Source organism: Pan troglodytes, chromosome 13 (assembly GCF_028858775.2).
Source record: "Pan troglodytes isolate AG18354 chromosome 13, NHGRI_mPanTro3-v2.0_pri, whole genome shotgun sequence".
NCBI lineage: Eukaryota > Metazoa > Chordata > Mammalia > Primates > Hominidae > Pan > Pan troglodytes.
The window spans coordinates 120,034,371-120,054,881 of NC_072411.2; the positions used below are offsets into that span (position 1 = coordinate 120,034,371).

A 20,511-nucleotide genomic window follows, 5' to 3' on the forward strand; every position below is an offset into this window, starting at 1 on the left:
TAAGTATTCTTCAAAGGATGCACAGATAAAGAAAATGTGGTGTCTGTATACACAATGGAATACTATTCAGCCATTAAAAAGGATGAAATAATGTCATTTTCAGCAACATGGATAGAATGGAGGTCATTATGTTAAGTGAAAAAAGCCAGACACAGAAAGACAAATATTGCATGTTCTTACTCATATGTAGAAGCTAAAACATTGATCTCATGGAAGTAGGGAGTAGAATGATAGTTACCAGAGGCTGGGAAAGGTGGGAGTAGAAGAAGAAAAGATGTTATTTAATGGGTACAAACATATCATTACATGGAAGAAATAGGTTATAATTTGATAGCACAGACAGCTAACTATAGTTAATAATAATTTATTGCATATTTCAAAACAGCTAGAAGAGAAGATTTGAAATGTTCCCAACAAAAGAAATAAATGTTTGGGGTGTTGGATATCCTAAATACCCTGACTTAATCATTACACACTGTATGCAGGTATCAAAATATCACATGTACCCCATAAATACAATGGGACTCCAAAAAGCTTATGAGAAAAAATGGAATTAAAAGATAAAAATAAAAATATACACTTTATTTCTCAACATAAACTTTACCAAAGTCAAGACACTTTTGTAAGCTATGACACCAGCCATTTAATACATTTCTAAAGAACTGAGGGTCCTGGAAATTTAACCATGTCAATGCAGTCTTTTTACATTATTAAACAGAGAAAAATGGATGCCCTCTACAGATTTTTAAGATTAGGAAACAAAAAGCAGTCAGAAGGGGCCAAATCAGGACTGTAATGTGGATGCCTAATGATTTCTCATCAAAACACTTGCAAAATTGCACTTGTGTAATAAGAAAAATGTCATGGTGGAGAAGAACTCTCTAGTGAAGCCTTCCCAGGGGTTTTCTGCTAAAACTTTGGCTAACTTTCTCAAAACATTCTCATAATAAGCAGATGTTATCATTCTTTGGCCCTCTAGAATGTCAACAAGCAAAATGTCTTGAGCATTCCCAAAACCTGTTGTCGTTACCTTTGCTCTCCACCAGTCTGCTTTCGTTTTGACTGGACCACTTCCACCTCTTGATAGCCATTGCTTTGATTGTGCTTTGTCTTCAGGATCATACTGGTAAAGCCATCTACCAGGATCATACTGGTAAAGCCATGTTTCATCTCCTGTTACAAGTCTTCAAAGAAATGCTTCAGGATCATGATCCCACTTGTTTAAAATTTCCATTGAATGTTGTGTTCTTATCTGCAGATGATCTGGCACAAAAGTTTTGGCACCCATCAAGTGGAAAGTTTGCTCAACTTTAATTTTTTAGTCAGAATTACATAAGATGAACCAGTTGAGATGGCAATGGTGTTGGCTATTGTTTGTGCTGTTAATCATCAGTCCTCTTCAATTAGGGCACAAACAAGATGAATTTTTTCCTCACAAATTGATGTGAATGGTCTGCCTCTGCAGGCTTCATCTTCAACATTTTCTTATCCCTTCTTAAAACAAGCTATCCATTTATAAAGTGCCAATTTCTTTGGGGCATTTTCCCCATAAACTTTTTGTAAAGCATCAGTGACTTCACCATTCTTTCACCAAAGCTTCACCAGAAACATATGTTTGTTCTTGCTTTAATTGTAGCAGAATTCATGTTGCCCTGATAGGGGCTCTTGTCAATCTGAGGCCTTATCCTTCTTAGTGCCTCAAGCTAGATCCTGCTTAGACATGCTATAACTAATTAGTATGAGTTTATTTTGGTACAAAAAAGTTGGAAATTCATGCATCATTTTTTCATAATACACATTTTCCATGAAGTTTTTGAAGTCCCCTCATATGTACAATTACTTTGTACCAGTTAAAAATAAAAAATAAAATAAAATAAAATAAAAACAGTTGAATTTGTTTGGATTAGCATTTCCACTGAATGCATGAGCTATAAATAATTGTGTAATTTAAGTGATTTTACTTGTGAGTTAAATATTCTTATATTTACATTTAAAACTGGCATTGCACAATGTAAAGACGAATGTTATCATACAAATAATTTTTTATTTGTACTTAGAATGAAATTGAATACCAATTTTAAAATGCCATGACAACTAGGAAAGAAAGGAAAATGCTTTATATTTTAGTACCTTTAATGGCACTTTTTCTCCTGGCATTTTACACAAGGGGCCCTGCCTATTCATTTTGCACTGGGACCCTCAAATTAGGTAACCTGTTCTTCAGAGCTTTTTGACTTTAATTACAGCACTTTTATTCAGCATGTGCTCATATCACTTTAATTATTTTTCAAAATATATGTGCAAGTTTTTAAAAATAAAAATAAAGCTAGACTTTTCTGCTTCTGAGAAAATAGAGCAGATGCACTTTTCCCTATTTCCCCTATTAATTATGACTAAAACTCTGGAATGAATATATACACACACCAAATAAGAAACTCCAAAAGGTGAGAAGAGGGCAGACCCGGTAGGGACTTTAGACCCTAGGAATGACACAGTGGTGACGTCCCTGGATTTTCTTTTTGCCTCATATTCCCAGACTTGGAGTTTAAGAAGCCAGCAACCAGAAACGCCAACTGGTGTCGACACAAATAAAAGTCCCAACAAACCTCTGCTTTCTTTAGCCAAATGATTAATAAATGGGCAGTCTAGAAAGACAAAAAAAAATCCTTGATGATAACTGCTTTACTGTAGCCACACACCACAGAAAAATCTATGGCTCCACTCTCCCACACACCAGCAAGGACTGAATGGGGAGCCTCACCACCCCAAACTACTCCCCCCTAGGGTTTAGTCAGAGAAGGACAAATAGGGAGATGGAACTTTCATCCCCACCTTAACAAGCTCCACCCCCACAGTATCAGAGAAGGCCTTGTGAGAAGTAGTAATAAAGCACCCCTGCCTCTCCCAGGAGGTGTGTGCAGAGGCCCAGTGGGGAGGAAGAATTCCCAATGCCACCCAGTGGTAATGAGGAGTCACCCCCTTAGGTGTCAACAGAAGCTGCATGGGAACCCTGCATTTCTAGCCCTATCTGGCAATAACTGAATGACAACCCCTCTTTCTTCTGCTGGGACAATGTCAGGAAAAGCCAGCTAAAACATACAATTTAAATAAGATCCAGAGTCTCATAATACCCAAAATGTCTTGATTTCAATTTAAAAAATCACTCATCATACCAAAGACCAGGAAAATCTCAAACTGAATGAAAAACATAATCCATAGATGCCAACACCAAAAGATGTTAGAATTATCTGATAAAGGTTTTAGAGTAGCCTTTATAAAAATGCTTCAATGAGCAATTATGAACATATAAAAAATAGAACATCTCAGTAAATAAATAGAAGATGTGAGAAATAGACAAATTGAAATTTTAGAACTGAAAAATATAATAACAAACATTTTAAAACTCAATAGATGGGCTCAACAGCAGAACAGAGGGGACAGAGGGGAAAAAAATCAGTGAACTGGAAGATAGAATAATAAAAATTACCCAGTGTGAATAATAGAGGGAAAATATACCTCCCCACCCCACCCCACCCCCGGCAAACAAAAATGAAGGCCGGGCACAGTGGCTCACACCTGTAATCCCAGCACTTTGGGAGGCCAAGGCAGGCAGATCACTTGAGGTCAGGGGTTCGAGACCAGCCTCATCAACATGGTGAAACACTGTCTCTACTAAAAATACAAAAATTAGTCGGGTGTGGTGGTGAGCACCTGTAATCCCAGCTACTGGGAAGGTTGAGGCACCAGAGTCCCTTGAACCCGGGAGGCGGAGGTTGCTGTGAACTGAAATTGCACGACTGCACTCCAGCCTGGGCAACAGAGTGAGACTCTGTCTCAAAGAAACAAAAAATTAACAGAACTTCCAGGGACCTGTGAGACTATAATAAACTATCTGACATTCACGACATTTATGTCATCAGAGGTTCAAAAGAAGAGGTGAAAGAGGGTGAGGCCAAAAAAGTACTTAAAGAAATAATGGCTGACAACTTCCTAATTTTTAGCAAAAACATAAACCTACAGATTCAAGAAGCTGTGAAAACTTCAAACGTAATAAACTGCAAAAACTCTACACCAAGACACATCATAATCAAATTTCTGAAAGCTAAAAACAAACAAAAAATATTACATGGGTAAAACTATTTGAGTGACAGCAGATTTCTCATTAGAAACCACACAGACCAGAAGGAAGTGCCACAATATTTTTCAAGTGCTCAAAGAAAAGAACTAACAGCCCTAAATAATGTATCTAATGACAATATCATTCAGCAATGAAGAAGAAACCAAGACATTCCCGAATGAAGGTGCTGGGGGAAAGCTAATTTGCCTCAGGAGATCTACTCCGAAAGGATAGCTAAAGAAACTTGTCTAGACCGGATATCATAAAAGAATTCTTGGAGCATCAAGAAGGAAGAAAAAACAACAGGAGTAAAAATTATACTTAAATACAATAGACTTTCCTTCTCCTCTTGAGTTTTCCATAGTTGAAGCAAAAATTATACCGCTGTCTAATTTAATTCTCAGTGTATCTGGAGGAAATATTTAAAACAATTATCTTCTAAATGTGGGAAGGTAAAGGGACATAAAGAGAGGAAAAGTGTCTACGTTTCACTCAGACTGGTAAAATGTTGACACCAGTATACTTTTATAAGGCACACATCAATAATATAATATCTACGGCAATCACTTAAAAAGCTATACAAATAGGTGTACTCAAAAACACTGTAGAGAAATAAAAATGTAATTCTAAAAAATGTTAAGTAACCCACAGGAAGGAGGAAAAAAAAACAGAGGAAGAGAAACAAAGAGAAAACAAAAATTAAAATGACAGACTTAAGCCCTAACATATCAATAATTACGTAAATGTAAACCGTCGGCTGGGCACGAAGGCTCACGCCTGTAATCCCAGTACTTTGGGAGGCTGAGGCAGGCAGATTATGAGGTCAGGAGATCGAGACCATCCTGGCTAACATGGTGAAACCCTGTCTCTACTAAAAATACGAAAAATTAGTCGGGTGTGGTGGCACATGCCTGTAGTCCCAACTACTTGGGAGGCTGAGGCAGGAGAATCACCTCAACCCAGGAGGCGGAGGTTGCAGTGAGCCGAGATTGCACCATTGCACCCCAGCCTTGGTGACAGAGTGAGACTCCACCTCAAAAAAATAAATAAATAAAATGTAAATGGTCTAAATACACCAATTAAGAGAGAAAGATTGGCAAAGAGAAATAAAAATGCCGACCCAACTATACGCTGCCAGAAACTCACTTCAAATATAATTATATAGTAAGATTGAAAGTAAATGGATGAAAACATAGATATCATACATATAAATATTAATCAGAAAAAGTAGTGGCTATATAATATAAAATAGACTCCAGAACAAAGAAAATTACCAGAAACTGAAAGAGACATTATATAGTGATAAAAAAGTCAATCTACCAAAAAGACCAAGCAATCCTAAGTGTACAAGCACCAAACAACAGACTTGCAAAATATGTAAAGCAAAAACTCATAGAATTAAAAATAAATAGAAAAGTCCACAATTATAGTTGGAAACTTTAATGCTCCTCTCTCAACAATTAATAGAAAAACTAGACAGCAAATAAGCAAGAATATAGAATAATGCAACTGCATATTCACCAAGAAGATCTAATCAACATTTATGGAACACTGCACGCAACAACAGCAAAATACTCTTTTGTTTTCAAATGTTCACAAAACAAGGTAGACCACATCCTAGACCATTAAAAAAAAAAACAACAACTTCAATAGATTTTTAAGACTTGAAATTATACAGAGTGTATTTTCCAGCCACGATGGAATCAAACCAGAAATCAATAACATAAAGACAAGAGGAAAATGTCCAAACACTTGAAAACTAAACAACATTCTTCTAAACAACCCATGAGTCAAAGAAAAAGTATCAAGGGAAATTAAAATATATATTTAACTAAATTAAAATGAAAATATAATGTCAAATTTTGTGGAAACAACTAAAAAACTGCTGAGAGGAAAATTTACAGCACTAAACACATACATTAGAAAACAGGGAAAGTCTCAGATAATAATCTAAGCACCTACCTTGAGAATCCAGGAAGAAAAAGAGCAAAATAAACCCAAAATAATCAAAATAAAAAAATAAAAGATGTCAGCAGAAATCAATGAAGCAAAAAACAGAAAATCAATGAAATAAATATTAAATTATTTGAAAAGATCAATACGATTGACAAAATTCTAGCAGGACTGACAAAAAGAGAGAGAAGACATGAATTATCAATATCAGAAATTAAACAGGGAATATCATCAGAGACTCTGCAGACATCAAAAAGATAATAAGGAAATACTATGAACTCTACACATATAAATTTGACAACTTACATCAAATGGGCCAATTCCTTGAAAAACACAAACTACCACAATTCAACCAATCCTGAAAGATTACCGTATGATTCCAGTTATATAATGTTCTTGAAATGACAAAATTGTAGAAATGGAGAACAAATTAGTAGTGGCCATAGATTAAGGAGGGTGTAGAAGTAGGAGAAAAGTGGGCAAAGCTATAAAAGAGCAACAAAAAGGATACTTGTGGTGATGGAACTATTCTATACCTCAGCTGTATCAATGTAATTATCCTGGTTGTGTTATTGTACTACAGTTTTGCAAGATGCTACCACTGGGGAAAACTGAGTAAAGGATACATGAGATTTCTCTGTATTATTTATTGCAGCTATATGTGAATCTACGATATCTCAAAATAAAAAGTTTAACTGAAAAATAAATAGGCCAGGCACAGTGCTCATGCCTGTAATCCTACCACTTTGGGAGGCCAAGATAGCCGGATCACTTGAGGTCAGCAGTTCGAGACCAGCCTGGCCAACATGATGAAACCTCATCTCTACTAAAAATACAAAAATTAGCCAGGCATGGTGGCACGTGCCTGTAGTCCCAGCTGCTTGGGAGGCTGAGGCAGGAGAATCGCTTGAACCTGGGAGGCAGAGATTGCAGTGAGCCGAGATTGTGCCACTGCACTTCAGCCTGGGTGACAGAGCAAGAGTCTATCTCAAAATAAATAAACAAAATAAAATAAAGCCAATTCAAGAATGCAGGTGGAGGGGATAAAAAGAGGTAAAAGGAAAAATCAATGCCTGGTTTTTGATACATAATATCAAAAGAAATCAAGAAAGAGTATATAGAGTTGAATGAACAAGAAATAGAGGTCCACATGCAAAATTTCAAATGAAAAAAATAGCCAACTATTCTTACCATCAAAAAATTCCAGGAGGTTGTGAGTCGGGAGGATCGCTTGAGCCCAGGAGTTTGAGGCTGCAGTCAACTATGATCACACTACTGCACTCCAGTCTTGATGATAAAGCAAGACCCTGTCTCAAAAAAAAAAAAAAAAAGACTTTCATATTTTTATTCTTTAAATTAGGAGGAAGAGTAAAAGTAATATAAGGAAGCTAAATTATTTTCTTTTACTACAAGGGTTCAAAAGCTAATTTTATATAAAAAGTACATATATCTTAGCTAAGACATATCATGTATGTGTCTTAGCCTATTAGTTAGATTAGACCAGTAATTCCCAATGAACTAAAACCAGAAAAAAAAAAACTAAAAAAGATTGCCTTGATTTTTATTTTCAGTACTTTCAGCAGACTAAGTATTTGAATTGGCTCTCCTGCTTAATAGAATAAGAAAAGCTATATAACATTTTTCATCAACTTGAAGATATTTAGGTTGCTATCAAAACAGTGAAAAATGAGGACACCAAGATCCAGGAGGGGATCAAAGAGGTGAGCCTGGCATTTCGATCTGATTTTCTCCAGATGCATCAGCCCATTCTGGGAGACAGAAGTGATGAACTGAGAAGCTGAGCATATTTTTTCTTTTAGGGGAGGGGGTTGGTTTTTTTACTACTTGGTGTTCTCTGAGCTTCTGGAACCTGTGGTGTGCTATCTGTTGCTAATTTGGGGAAATTCTTGACTATAATTTGTCCAAGTTCTCCCTCCTTTTCTCTTCCCTCCCCTCCCCTTTCCCTCTCTCTCAACTTCTGGGATTCCAATTGCACATATGTTAGCCCACTGATATTATCCTACAGTTCTTAGATGCTTTGTTCTGTTTTTTCACTCTTTATTGCCCTTTGTGTTTCAGTTTGAATAATTTCTACTACACTGTCATCAAGTTTACTGATTCTTCTCTCAGCTATGTTGAGTCTACTGACAAGCCCATCAACGGCATTCTTCATTTCTGTTACTGTGTTTTCTATTTCTAGCATTTTTATTTGATTTTTCTAGTAGTTTCCATCTCTCTTTTGAAATTACCCATCTGATTATCCATGAAACAAAGTGGATTAATTTCAAAAACATATTGCTAAGTGAAAGTAAACCAAACTGGAAATACTACATACTTAATGATTTCATTCACATGACATTCTGGAAAAGGCAAAACTATAAAGACAGAAAACATATCACTAGTTACTAGTTACTAAAGGGGGCGGGAGTGGATTGGCTACAAACAGGAATAAGGGAACTTTGGGGTGGTAAAATATATATTTTTATTAAACAAATGCATATATTAATAAAAATTTATAGACTGTACACTTAAAATGGTGAAATTTTACTGTATGCAAATTACATGTCAACAAACCTTATTTTGAAAAAAATAAAATGATAAAAATAAAATAAAGCCCTGCCATTACACATACTCCAGAAGAGATAAATTTTTTAAACTGGCCACACTAAGTGTTGTGAAGATATAGAACAATGAGAATTCTCTTACACTATTGGAGGATTGTAGATTCCTACGAGAACTTTGGGAAATTATTTGAAAATATCAACTAAAATTGAACATATGCACACCCCATGACCCCGCCATTCCCTTACTAGGATTATACCCAAAGCAAAATTCACAAAAATGAATGCCAAGAGACAAGTACAAAACTGTTTATAAGCCCTTATTCATCATAGCCAAAAACTGGAAACAGTCGCATATAATTGATAATTCAATGCACTCTACATTTCTATATACTAGTGTCGTATGCACTTTTCTAAACACATTTTGTGCTTGTTTTATACTTTATAAAAACGTATTCCATAGTTAAGTATGCAACGCCTTTCATGCTTGGCCCCTGCCCACCTCCACAGCCTAATTTCCTGTCCTATACAGTCTCATTCAGACAGACCATAGCCCCTCATTCTCCACGCCTTGGCACATTCTGTTCGCACTATCTGGATAGTCTGCCATGTGTCCAACTTTGAAAATCGTCTTCCTCTACGTGGCAATCTTCATCTTCACTTCAAAGCCTAAATCAGATATTATTTCTTTCCAGAAGCCTTCGTTGAACTCCCACTCCATACAACCTTCCCCCAACAAGGCTGCATTAGGTACTTCTAACTTAATTCCTCATAACACCCTATGCTTTAGGTCAGAGTTTATCAACCTCATCACTTTTGACATTTTGGGGTCGGATAATTCGTGATGTGAGGGGCTGTCTTGTGCGTTTTTAGGAATTTTTTTTAGCATTCTCACCTTCTACTCAGTAGATGCCCATATTATGCCCCCTCCCCACCCGACACTGTGACAAATGTTCTCTGAGCAGCAAAACCATCTCTGGTTGAGAAGCACTGTTCTGGGGCTTTGGAGGAGGCTTCCTGTGCCTGAGTTCAGAAACAATTGAGATATCAGCCAAAAGTCAGGGAGATGAAAATCAAAACGTTAGTGATAGAGCTGAGTGGAGAATGTGGCTCTACCCTCCCATCCCGGAGACAAACGGTGCAGGATGACCAAGGGCCCCCACACAGGCAGGCCCCTCGGGGGTGGCAGAGAGGAGACTGGGATACCAACGTCCTGGGTAGGGGCTGGCTGAGGGAAGGGGCAGTTGGAAGGAGCTAGCCGATTTGCTGGATTTTTCCTTCCAACTCCCCAGCCCGACATGAAAAAGATGGTGCTGGGTGAGGAGAGAGGCCGGGGGATTACTCAAGAATCCTTCCAGAGGGAAAAATGACGATGGCCCTAACACCGTGCCTCCGTCACAGCATTGGGGACATCATTGTTCCTGGCCTCTTATCTGTCTCCTGCATGGACATGGACGGTATGGACTGTGTCCTGTTCATCCCTGCATCCCCAGGGCTGGTCCAGGGCCTGGCTTGAGCTGGGAGTTCACTACATGTCCTTTCATTCTTCTAGTCCCCGCCATTGCTGCTATTGCAATGTGCCTGGGACCCTTAGAGCCCCACAGTATCCCCGGAGAAAGCCACCCTTCTGCCTCCTGTGTCCCCGGCTCAGGGACATCGCTCACCAAGGGAGCCTGATACATGAAAGAAGTTCAAATGTTCTATCAACTGGGAAGGCCTGCGGCAGCAATGGGCACTTCCTCTGCACCACAGCCATCCGACCACAAGAGGGCGACATCCCCTTTCCAATGCTTCTACAGCCGCCATCCCTAAAACCAACAGCTCGCCCCAGGACCAGAGCGGACATACGAAGGAGGTGGACCCCCCACTCCCCTTTCTAAAGGAAGGAGGGGGCCCTGCACTAGGTGATTGGCCTCATGGGCCACAGCTGGGCATCTGGCTGACTCAGGTTCTAGGCTTCTCCTTCCCCCAACCCGTCCCCTCGAGGTTCTCTCCTATTGAGCTAGGGGCACCCCCAGCCTCTCCAGAGCCAGTGAGGTGACCACTCCCTGGTGCTATCCTGGGGGCTCCACCAGCCCTGGGCTGATCAGGAAGGCCCCATGCTGGCCCTCAGCTTCCCACCATCCCCACTTCTAAGTGGTGCTGCTACCTCTCAGGTCCTGCTTCCCTGTGCAGCCTGGATTCCTCCCAATGCAGCCCTTGTCCAGCCTCGTCTGCCTCTTGGGGGACTGTCCTTGATTCTCTGTCACTGGATCTTTGGATCAGCCAATACTATCAGTTGCTTCACCTGCTAAGGGCACAGTGAGACAGCTGGTCACTAGGATGGCACGGGCCCTGAGCCTCTTCTCTCTAAGGCCTGTCCTTGCTACCCCTCCTCTTGTCCCACTCTTCTCTGATCTCAATGACTTCTGCCATTGTGTACAAAATTGGTGGGTTCTTGGTACACTTGAAGCTGCAGACCCTAGCGGTGAGTGTTACACTTCTTAAACATGGTGTGTCCGGAGTTTGTTCCTTCTGATGTTCAGATGTGTCCGGAGTTTCTTCCAACTGGTGGGTTCGTGGTCTCACTGGCTTCAGGAGTGAAGCTGCAGACTTTTGCAGTGAGTGTTACAGTTCTTAAAGGCGGCGCGTCTGGAGTTGTTCATTCCTCCCTTCCGCAGTTGTTCCTCCCTCCCGATGGGTTCATGGTCTCGCTGGCTTCAGGAGTGAAGCTGCAGACCTTCACAGTGGGTGTTACAGCTCATAAACGCGGTGCGGACTCAAAGAGTGAGCAGCAGCAAGATTTAGTGCAAAGAGCGAAAGAACAAAGCTTCCACAGTGTGGAAGCAGAGAGCGGGTTGCTGCTGCTGGCTAGGGCAGCCTGCTTTTATTCCCTTATCTGACCACCCCTCACCTACATCCTGCTGATTGGCCCATTTTACAGAGAGCTGATTGGTCCATTTTGACAGGGTGCTGATTGGTGCATTTACAATCCTCTAGCTAGAAGTAAAAGTTCTCCAAGTCCCCACTAGATTAGCTAGACACAGCACTGATTGGTGCCTTTACAAACCTTGAGCTAGACACAGAGTGCTGATTGGTGCGTTTACAAACCTTGAGCTAGACAGAGTGCTGATTGGTGTATTTATAATCCTTTAGCTAGACATAAAAGTTCTCCAAGTCCCCACCAGATAAGCTAGATACAGAGTGCTGATTGGTGCATCCACAAACCCCGAGCAAGGCACAGAGTGCTGATTGGTGCATATACAATCCTCCAGCTAGACATAAAAGTTCTCCAAGTCCCCACCCGACTCAGAAGCCCAGCTGGCTTCCCCTAGTGGATGCCGTGCCTGTGGGCAAAGCTGCCCGCCAGTCCCGCGCCCCACACCTGCACGCCTCAGTCCTTGGGCGGTTGATGGGACCGGGCACTGCAGAGCAGGGGGCGGCGCCCGTCGGGGAGGCTTGGGCCCGGTGGGAGCGCAGGGAGGACGGGGGAGGCTCAGGCATGGCGGGCTGCAGGTCCCGAGCCCTGCCCCTCGGGGAGGCAGCTGAGACCCCGCGAGAATTGGAACGCAACACAGGCAGGCCAGCAGTGCTGGGGGACCCAGCGCACCCTCCGCAGCTGCTGGCCCAGGTGCTAAGCCCCTCACTGCCCAGGGCCAGCGGCACTGGCTGGCCGCTCCAAGTGTGGGCCCCCGCCCACCCAGAACTCACGCTGGCTCGCAAGCACAGCGTGCAGCCCTGGTTCCTGCCCGTGCCTCTCTCTCCACACCTCCCCACCAGCAGAGGGAGCCGGCTGCAGCCTTGGCCAGCCCAGAGGGGGGCTCCCACAGTGCAGGGGCGGGCTGAAGGGCTCCTCAAGCGCGGCCAGAGTGGGCGCCGAGGCCAAGGAGGTGCTGAGAGGGAGCGAGGGCTGCTAGCATGTTGTCACCTCTCACCATCTCAAGACCTGGACCCCAGCATGCTCCTGCCCCTACACCATCTACACCATTCTGGATAAGCCCAAAGTCTTTGGAAGCAGATAGAGATGGATTTGAATCCTGATGCAGCACTTACTAACAGAGTTGTTACTTACCTTCTCCGAGCCTTGGTTTTCTAATCTGTGAAATGGGAGTGATCACGGCCACCATTTTGAGTTTTTTGTAAGTGACATCCTGTGTCACTGTAAGGGCCCAACAGTATCATAGACAGCCAGTAAATGTTACTTGCCTCCCACCATTTCACATGAGCACTGGGCTCAGCATTCTATACACAGAATCGTGAATATCCACGTAACTTTGTCAGCTAGTTATTACTGGCCCATTTTATAGATGAAGAAACTGAGGCAACAAGAGGTCAAATAATGTGTCCAGGATCACATAAGTGAGAAACTAGCAAAGCTGACACTTGGGCCCATATTGGATGGATGTGAAGGCAAATCCTGCTCTGCCTGGGCACTCTGCCCCCGTGTTCTGCCTGCAGGTAAAAGAGAGTGTTTTACTGTCCTTGTTTTCTAATAGGCTTCTCAGTGCTTTGATCTTACCTCTGCAGAAGCACCCACTACCACTCCTTTTAGGGAAAAGAGGACTATTTACTTTTTAATTTTACTTTCAATCAGTCAGATTCAGTTCCACGTTCATAGAGACTTGGGGTAGTTCAGTGAAATCAGAGCCTGGGTGTCCTTGGAGAAAGGTTGATGTTCATGCTCACTCTTTTTGTGGGGGTCATTGACTCTGAAAAAGAGGGAAGTCTAATAACTGAGTCTGGGAAATAAAGATGCCTGCATTTCAGGTTCTCTGACCCAGATCCCGGAGGATGGAGAGCAGCTGTTTCCATCTCCGCAGGTGCTAGAACCTCCAGGAATGTAGTCACTTGGAAGGGGAGGAGCAAGAGTGAGTGGAATAGAACTTCCAGAGGTCAAATCACCCGAAAGGTCCAGTGGAGCTGAACACTGCACTGTCTGCCACAGGAGAGGCGCTCACCTGCCCTGCCAAGCAGCAGGCCGGCTGCAGGGGAATGGACAGGTTGGCCTTGCAGACTCAGCGAGCAAGCACTAGGGCATGGGCTATGCAGGGCTGTGAGAGGGCAGCCCAGAGACACCCAGGTCCCAAAGGCCCAAAGAACGGGACATGGGGGTTTTGAGAGGGGAAGGATCTTGCCTAGGCCCCGTTGTGTCCAGTGCCCCTTCTGCTGAGCCACACCCTGGAGCCCTGGAGCTCTCTGGCTCCTGCCACTGCCGACTGCCTGAGTGGTGGTCATTGAGAAATGATTGAGAAAATCTGGGCCAGGTCCAATCCGCCACGAGGGATGATTGATAATGGGAACAGAGACTGTGGGTCTCCGTCCTCACCGCTGTACTGAAGCTTTTAATAATCAGCCTGTCTCTAAGTGCCTGAAGACTCTCGGCTTCCAGCTGTCTATTAATTGTGCCTCTCAGGCCCTTGGACAGTTGATTCAGCCTACTGCCCACTGTGACCGCTTCCAGGAAGGGCAATGAGTGGCTGCAGTTCCCATGTTGGCCACTAGAGGGAGCCTTAGCTTAGCCCGTGGCAGCTCTGCCTTAACTGGCGGGGGAGAAGAAAACCAAAGAGTCACAGAATCCCTGCCTGTATGGACATCCCAAAGTCCTCCCTTAGCTCTCCCCAGTCCAAGTTTAGGCCCCTCCTGTTTTCAGAAGTTCTTGAAAAGGGAGGTCCATCCTCCCCTGAGGACCACTGGCAGCAGCTCCTGCCGAAACCCTGCCTACAGGTGCCTCAGCGGGGTGGGGCCTGGGGGGAGGCTGCCTGGGAGACAGAAGGCAGATGAGATGGGAAACGGAGTGACAGAGAGGAGGGAAGGAAGAGGGCAAATGCAGACAGGGTGGGCTGGAAGGGAGGAGGCGCTGAAAAGGGAGACGGGGGAGAGTGGAAACAGGAGAGAGGAGACCCCAAGGGGGAAACCTCGAACTCAGCCTCCCCCACCTGCCCTTCCTGCCGGTCCCAAATACTCATCCAGAGGAGGGCCCGACTCCCTCCCTCCAGTGTCTGCTGTTGCTCCCGGCCTGCCCTGTTTACCTGGCCAGCCACGGTCTCCCAAACACCAATCCAGGATTTGGGGTTATTAGAGGCTGGGGAGGGTGAGATCCTGGAGCAGGAATCAGAGAAGAGGAAGCGCAGTGAGACGGCTGTAACCCAGCACCAGGCACACACACAGAACGCTGACGCTGCCCTGAATTCCACCCAGCTGCGGCTCTCACCTGATCTCCACCTCTCTTATATCTGCTTGGGATAGAGTTCAGCTGTTTTTAGTCATCTGAAGGACTGTCATTCACAGAAGGCTTCTCCTTCCCCGGCTGACACCTGCTGATACTGCAGCAGGAATGATCCAGGTTAGGTATCAGAAGCTCCTTCCAAAAGGCTGCCCCAGGAGGGGGCTTCAGCTTTCTGGGACACGTCTCCTTCCTTCCTGGCCTCTGTCCTCGCCATCCTGACGTCTACGCAGGAGAAACCTTGGCCAAAGTGACTAACAGAAGCAAAGAGTAAAGCCCAGGAAAACACGTTGATTGGGGTGGGTGGGGGTCAAGGTCTTCAGAGCTGTCTATACTTGCTGTGTCTCTACTTCCTATTCACTCATCAGTTCACCAACTCTACAAATCTCGTGAGACTTTCATGAGCCTGACGCTGTGCTAAGCCACTTCCTCAGCCTCCTGCCCCCTACTGATGCTGTCGCTCTTTTCCCAAAGAAAAGGACAAGGATGATTTCTTTGTGGCCAAATTCAGTGTCCTTCTTCTGGGGCTCACTAACTTTGATCCTAAGGTGGTGGCTGGACTGTTGACCAGCCATTCTTTCCTTCTAGAAAAGAAGGAAAGCTCCTTTCCCCATCAAAACACCACCCCTTCTAGGTCCTCCTCCTTCCTCTCTGAGACCTCTGTCTTCTTCACACGACCTTCTCCTCCTCTCCTTCCCTTCTCCTTACACAGCAATGTTCCCCTGCTTCCACCCACGACTCTCCTCTGTCTACAATACCTCTGTGTCAGGATGACTCACAGCCTGCAAATGCACAGCAATATTCCTATGTCTCTATTTTCTACATCACACAACCCCCTCTGCAGCACTAGCAAGAAACTTTAGGTTGTATCTAACACTTGGAGCTTAGATAGCACCAAGGCCTGGAGATAGGCCCACCTGGTCATCCAGTCTGTTGTCCTCAGAGATGTCCACCATCTAGTCTGGGTGGCCCTGTGAGTTAAGCTGCTCTTTCTGCAGTCTCTAGACTCCACACATGGAGCATAGAAAGCTCTGCCCTGCAGCCCCAGGCCTTGTCTGTCCTCTGTGCCCGAGATACAGGGGAATGGACAGATTGACCTTGCAGAGGAGTAAGCGCGAGGACAGAGGCCATGCAGAGAGGCAGTCACCTCCCTGGAGATAATGTTGAGAACTCCATGCAGCCACCCACCCCAACCCCAGACCCTTTCTCATTCTCTTTCTCCAGTCCAAGGGGGGCATTTGAACTGACCCAACTTGAGTCACGAACTCATCCCTGGACCAGTCTGCAGTATGACTGGAGGAAGTGGTCAAGATATCTCAATACACTGACATGGCCCCTGGTACCCATCCCTACATATCCCCCCCTTCCTATGAAAGAGGGGGACTCAAGCTGTGCAGCTACCCCCTCCCCATATGGTATCTAATATAACTCTTAAATCTTTCCCTCCAGCACATGTTGGAGTATGAATCAGAAATTTCCAGTTGTTCCCAATACCCACTCTCCTCTCCTCCTTTACTAATAACTCCCCAGAAGTATGGCTGTACTCATGGCTGCAAGGTATAAAAATGGCATTTCCCAGCAGCTAGTTGAGGCCATGTGACAGTTCTGGCTATTGTGATCTGAGCAGAAACAATGTATATAATGTAAATGTACCACATCCTTAAAGAGAAGGGCACACCCTCCCCTTCCTCTTTTCCTGCTTTTCACTGACTAGAATGCAGTTGTAATGGCAGGAGCTGGAGCAACCATAATGGACCACATATTGAGGATGGCAGGGCGATCAAACTGAAGGACCCTGGGGTCCTGACTAATTTCACAGGGGAGAGCTATAATACAAGTAAGACAAAAATAAATAGCCACATTTAAGTGTTTGGTAATTCAAAGCCTTTGTTATAGAAGCTGCACTAATATTCTAACTGATACAGAGCTAAAGAGATCTTCAAGCCAGGTGCAGTGGCTCACGCCTGTAATCTCAACACTTTGGGAGGCTGAGGCAGGAGGATCACTTGAGCTTGGGAGTTCAAGACCAGCCTGGGCAACCTAGCAAGACCTCGTCTCTGCTACAAAAAAAAAAATTGAAAAAAAAAATTGAAAAAATTAGCTGGGCATGGTGACACACACCTATAAGTCCCAGCTATTCAGGGGGCTGAGGTGGGACAATTTCTTGAGCCCAGGAGGACAAAGCTGCAGTGAGCTATGATTGCACCACTGCACTCCAGCCTGGGCAATGGAGCAAGACCCTGTGTCTATAAAAAACAAAAACAAGAGATCTTCAGTCCATTTCTATAGCACTTTCCAGCTATGAGATTTGGAGCAAACTACTTAATCCTTCTGAGCTTTCATTTTCTTAGCTGTCTGCCTATTTCCCACAATCATTTTATAAAATGAATGAAATAGCATTTAATAAAGCACCTAATATAGCATTGACATATACTTGGGGTTCAATTGATGTTGAAACTGACAGCCCAGTCATCTTTACAAAATACCAACCAGATCCCCTGCCCCCTTGATTCAGAATCTTCAAACACTCCCACTGCTCTAACTAGAAACACCAAACCCTTCCTGTGGCCTACAAAGCCCTGCCTAGCTTACCCAGCCTCTCTAGCCCAACCCTCCCCACCTGCCCCAACCCTCCCACCTCCCCCAACCCTCCCCACCTCCCCCTGGCTCCCTTTGCCCACACTGACCTTGCAGTCACCTCACTCCCTCTACAAACATTGATCAAAGGTCTTCCACAGGCCAGACACTGTGCTGGGACTTCACACATACAGACCCGGAGCCTTGCTCTTGCAGACTTTACAGTCTAGTGAGGGAGAAAGAGAAAAAGAAGTTCACATAAATAAATAAGCATAGCTCACATTTACTGAGCACTTACTACCTGCCAGGTGCTGTCTGAGCTGTTTTTGCATACATAAATTATCAACTCCTACAACCCTCTGAGTTAGGTGTTACTGTTATCACCCCACATTTTACAGATGTGGAAACAGAAGCACAGCAAGGTCAAGCAACTTGCCCAAGGTCACACAGCTAGTAGGCATGGAGCCAGAATTTGAACTCATGTAGTCTGACATCATAGCCTGTGCATTCAACCACGAGTCTGTCCTGCCTTCAAATTCATGTCAAATTACAACTGTGAAATGTGCTATCAAGGGACTGTACGTGGGGTTCAGAGGCATGAAGACTCTCCTGCCCCTGGGCCTCGGCATGTGCTGTTCCCTCTGCCTGAAACACCCTTTCTTCCCTCTTTGCCCGACCAACTCCTGTTCACCCTTTGGATTCTGACATTCAGCACATGTCACTTCCTAAGGGACACCTTCTCTGCTCTCCCCAGACCATCCAGATCCATTTAGAAACTCTTGCTCTATAAAGCACCCTTGCTCCAGTGCACGATCACACTGTGATTATATATTTGCTGATTCTTTATATGTTTTTCCTGATCCCACGAGACCCGGAGTGCCATGAGACAAACAAACACATTGTTAGTGCTCAGGGCCAAGTACAGTGCCTGTACATAGTAGGTGCTCAGTATGTGTCTTTCAAATCAGTTAATTAATTGGTTGATTAACTTACCCCAAGCTGGGCCTGCTGTCTCCAGAGCGCTAAAGCTCCGTCTCTCCTGGTGGTCTCTTGCTCTCCTCAAGGACTCCTACCCATGCCCCAGTGGCCTTGGCTCCTGATACCCTAAACCAGCCAGAATCCCCTGAGGGAGGGAGGGGTGATGGTTCAGCCAGGTCAGATTCTGCAAATGCAAGAGGGGCTGAGGGAGGGCCGGGGTGGGGAAATGACAACCTTACAGGCACCCCTTGGTTTCCCAGGGCCAGACCTGGGAAGGGGGTTTCCCAGAACTGATCTGGGAGTCAGGAAATGGAGCAGAGGTTAAGAGGAGGGGCCCAGAAGATGGACATCCTGTCTTGATGGCCAGAAATGATCTTTCAAACCCCATAAAAGCTGGAGCCATGGAGGCGGTTGTACCACCATCCCACACGCTGTGGTCTGGAGTCCAGAGCCGGCAAGATCAATATCGTGTGAGAGGCTTTCTGCTCCAGCCTTTTCTGCTGCCAAGTGTCCCCAGAGGCCTAAGGAAATGGCGGAGAAGGCAAGAGGCACCAGAAAAGGAAAGGAAGCTCATGTTTCTCGATGCCCTGCAGGGCCAGCAGTAAGCCGAGCACCATGCTAGGTGCTGTGTGGTCATGCAGCCCTCCAGGATAGGTGTGACCCCATTTGACGGATAAGGAAACTTGGGCCCAGCCATGCCTATCCTCTTGGCTCGATCTGGATGAGGTGCTCTCCTGGCATGTGCCAGCAGCCATCCCCAGGACAGAGCCTCGAAAGGGCCTTTTGCAGTCTCTGGGCCCAACATTTCCAGGTACAGGAGCTCACCCCTCCCAAAGCACCCCTTTCCATTTCAAGCATCTCCTCCCCCCTCTGGCCTCCCTGTGGCCCTCGTCTATTACATGGGGAGCCCAGAGAATGCTGACTGCTCCAGAGAGGAGGCCATCAAACATCGGAGGCCAGCATCCCATCTCAACCTCCCTGAAGCTCTTCTTCTCCAGGCTGAGCTCTCAGCTCCTTCAGGTGCTCCTTGAGGCCCTGACCCTTTTCTACCACACCCCAGCTTGCCCACATCCACATCCAGTGTGCACCAGGCCCCGCAGCTGATCTGATCTGCAGAGTTCATGGAGACACTCCCCTCCTTTGATCACGCCCTTCTGCTAACTAGTGTGGCAGGGGTCAGCTCACTGTGGGAGAAGCTCCCTGCCCCACTGATGACCCCATGACCCCTGGGACTGACTCATCAGTTAGCTGAACACCAGAATGCTTGGAGAGAAGGAGGTAGGAAAGCAGATGACTGCATGGAGACGCAGCATATTCCGAGGGACTAGGTCTCTTGTGTACGTGTCTGTGTGTGTACGTATGGGCCTGTATGTCTGCATATCATGTGTGTGTGCATCTGTGTGTCTCTGTGCATGTGTTTTCATGTGTGTGCATCTGTGTGTGCATGTGTATATGTGTGTCTGGTGTCTCTGTGTGTCCGTGTGTGTCTGCATGTCTTGTATGTGTGTGCATCTGTGTGTCTGTGCGCATGTGTTCATGTGTGTGTACATCTGTGTGTCTATGTGTGTGCCTGGGTATATGTGTGTCTGCGTGTCTCTGTGTGTCCATGTGTGAGTCTGCATGTTGTGTGTGCATCTGTGTGTCTGCATGTGTGCTTGTGTGTGTGCATCTGTGTGTCTATGTGTGTGCATCTGTGTCTGTGGGCATGCGTATGCACGTGTGTCTTTGTGTCTCTGTGTGCACATGTGTGTCTGTGTCTCTGTGTGTGCATATGTGTGTCTGCATGTCTTGTGTGTGTGCATCTGTGTGTCTGTGTGCACCTGTGTGGGCATGAGTATGCACGTGTGTGTCTCTGTGCACGTATGTGTGTCTGCATGTCTTGCGTGTGCATCTGTGTGTGTGAGGGGGTGTGTCTTTAGTCCTATACCTACTGTCAGTGTTTTTAGAATGGGCCATATCCTTCCCATGTTCTGACTGCTTGTAAATTACTAAGCACTAATAAATAGGCATTTTCACCAACTAACAGGGAAAATCCCAGTAAAACCAGTTTCTTAAAAGAGGAAGGCAGACTTTCATTTCACCACCCCCACCACCCAGGAGGTATTGTGAAGCCTGTGGAGCTG

The 20,511-nt window shown here is 44.9% G+C and overlaps 1 long non-coding RNA gene across 3 annotated transcripts in view; it reads right to left on the bottom strand.

Moving 5' to 3' along the window:
- Positions 1-15,204, bottom strand: part of LOC101058385 (uncharacterized) — a 527,851-nt gene extending 512,647 nt beyond the window's left edge. For 2 of the 3 annotated variants that reach the window (XR_010150248.1, XR_008546867.2), the window contains exons 1-2: positions 14,640-14,758; positions 7,262-7,381 (exon numbers count right to left, since the gene is read on the bottom strand). This is a non-coding gene — a long non-coding RNA (uncharacterized LOC101058385). Of the gene's footprint in view, positions 1-7,261; positions 7,382-14,639; positions 14,759-14,821 lie in introns of those variants that run through there. The other variant, XR_010150245.1, reaches the window with a different exon arrangement.
- Between the last annotated feature and the right edge of the window lie 5,307 nt (positions 15,205-20,511).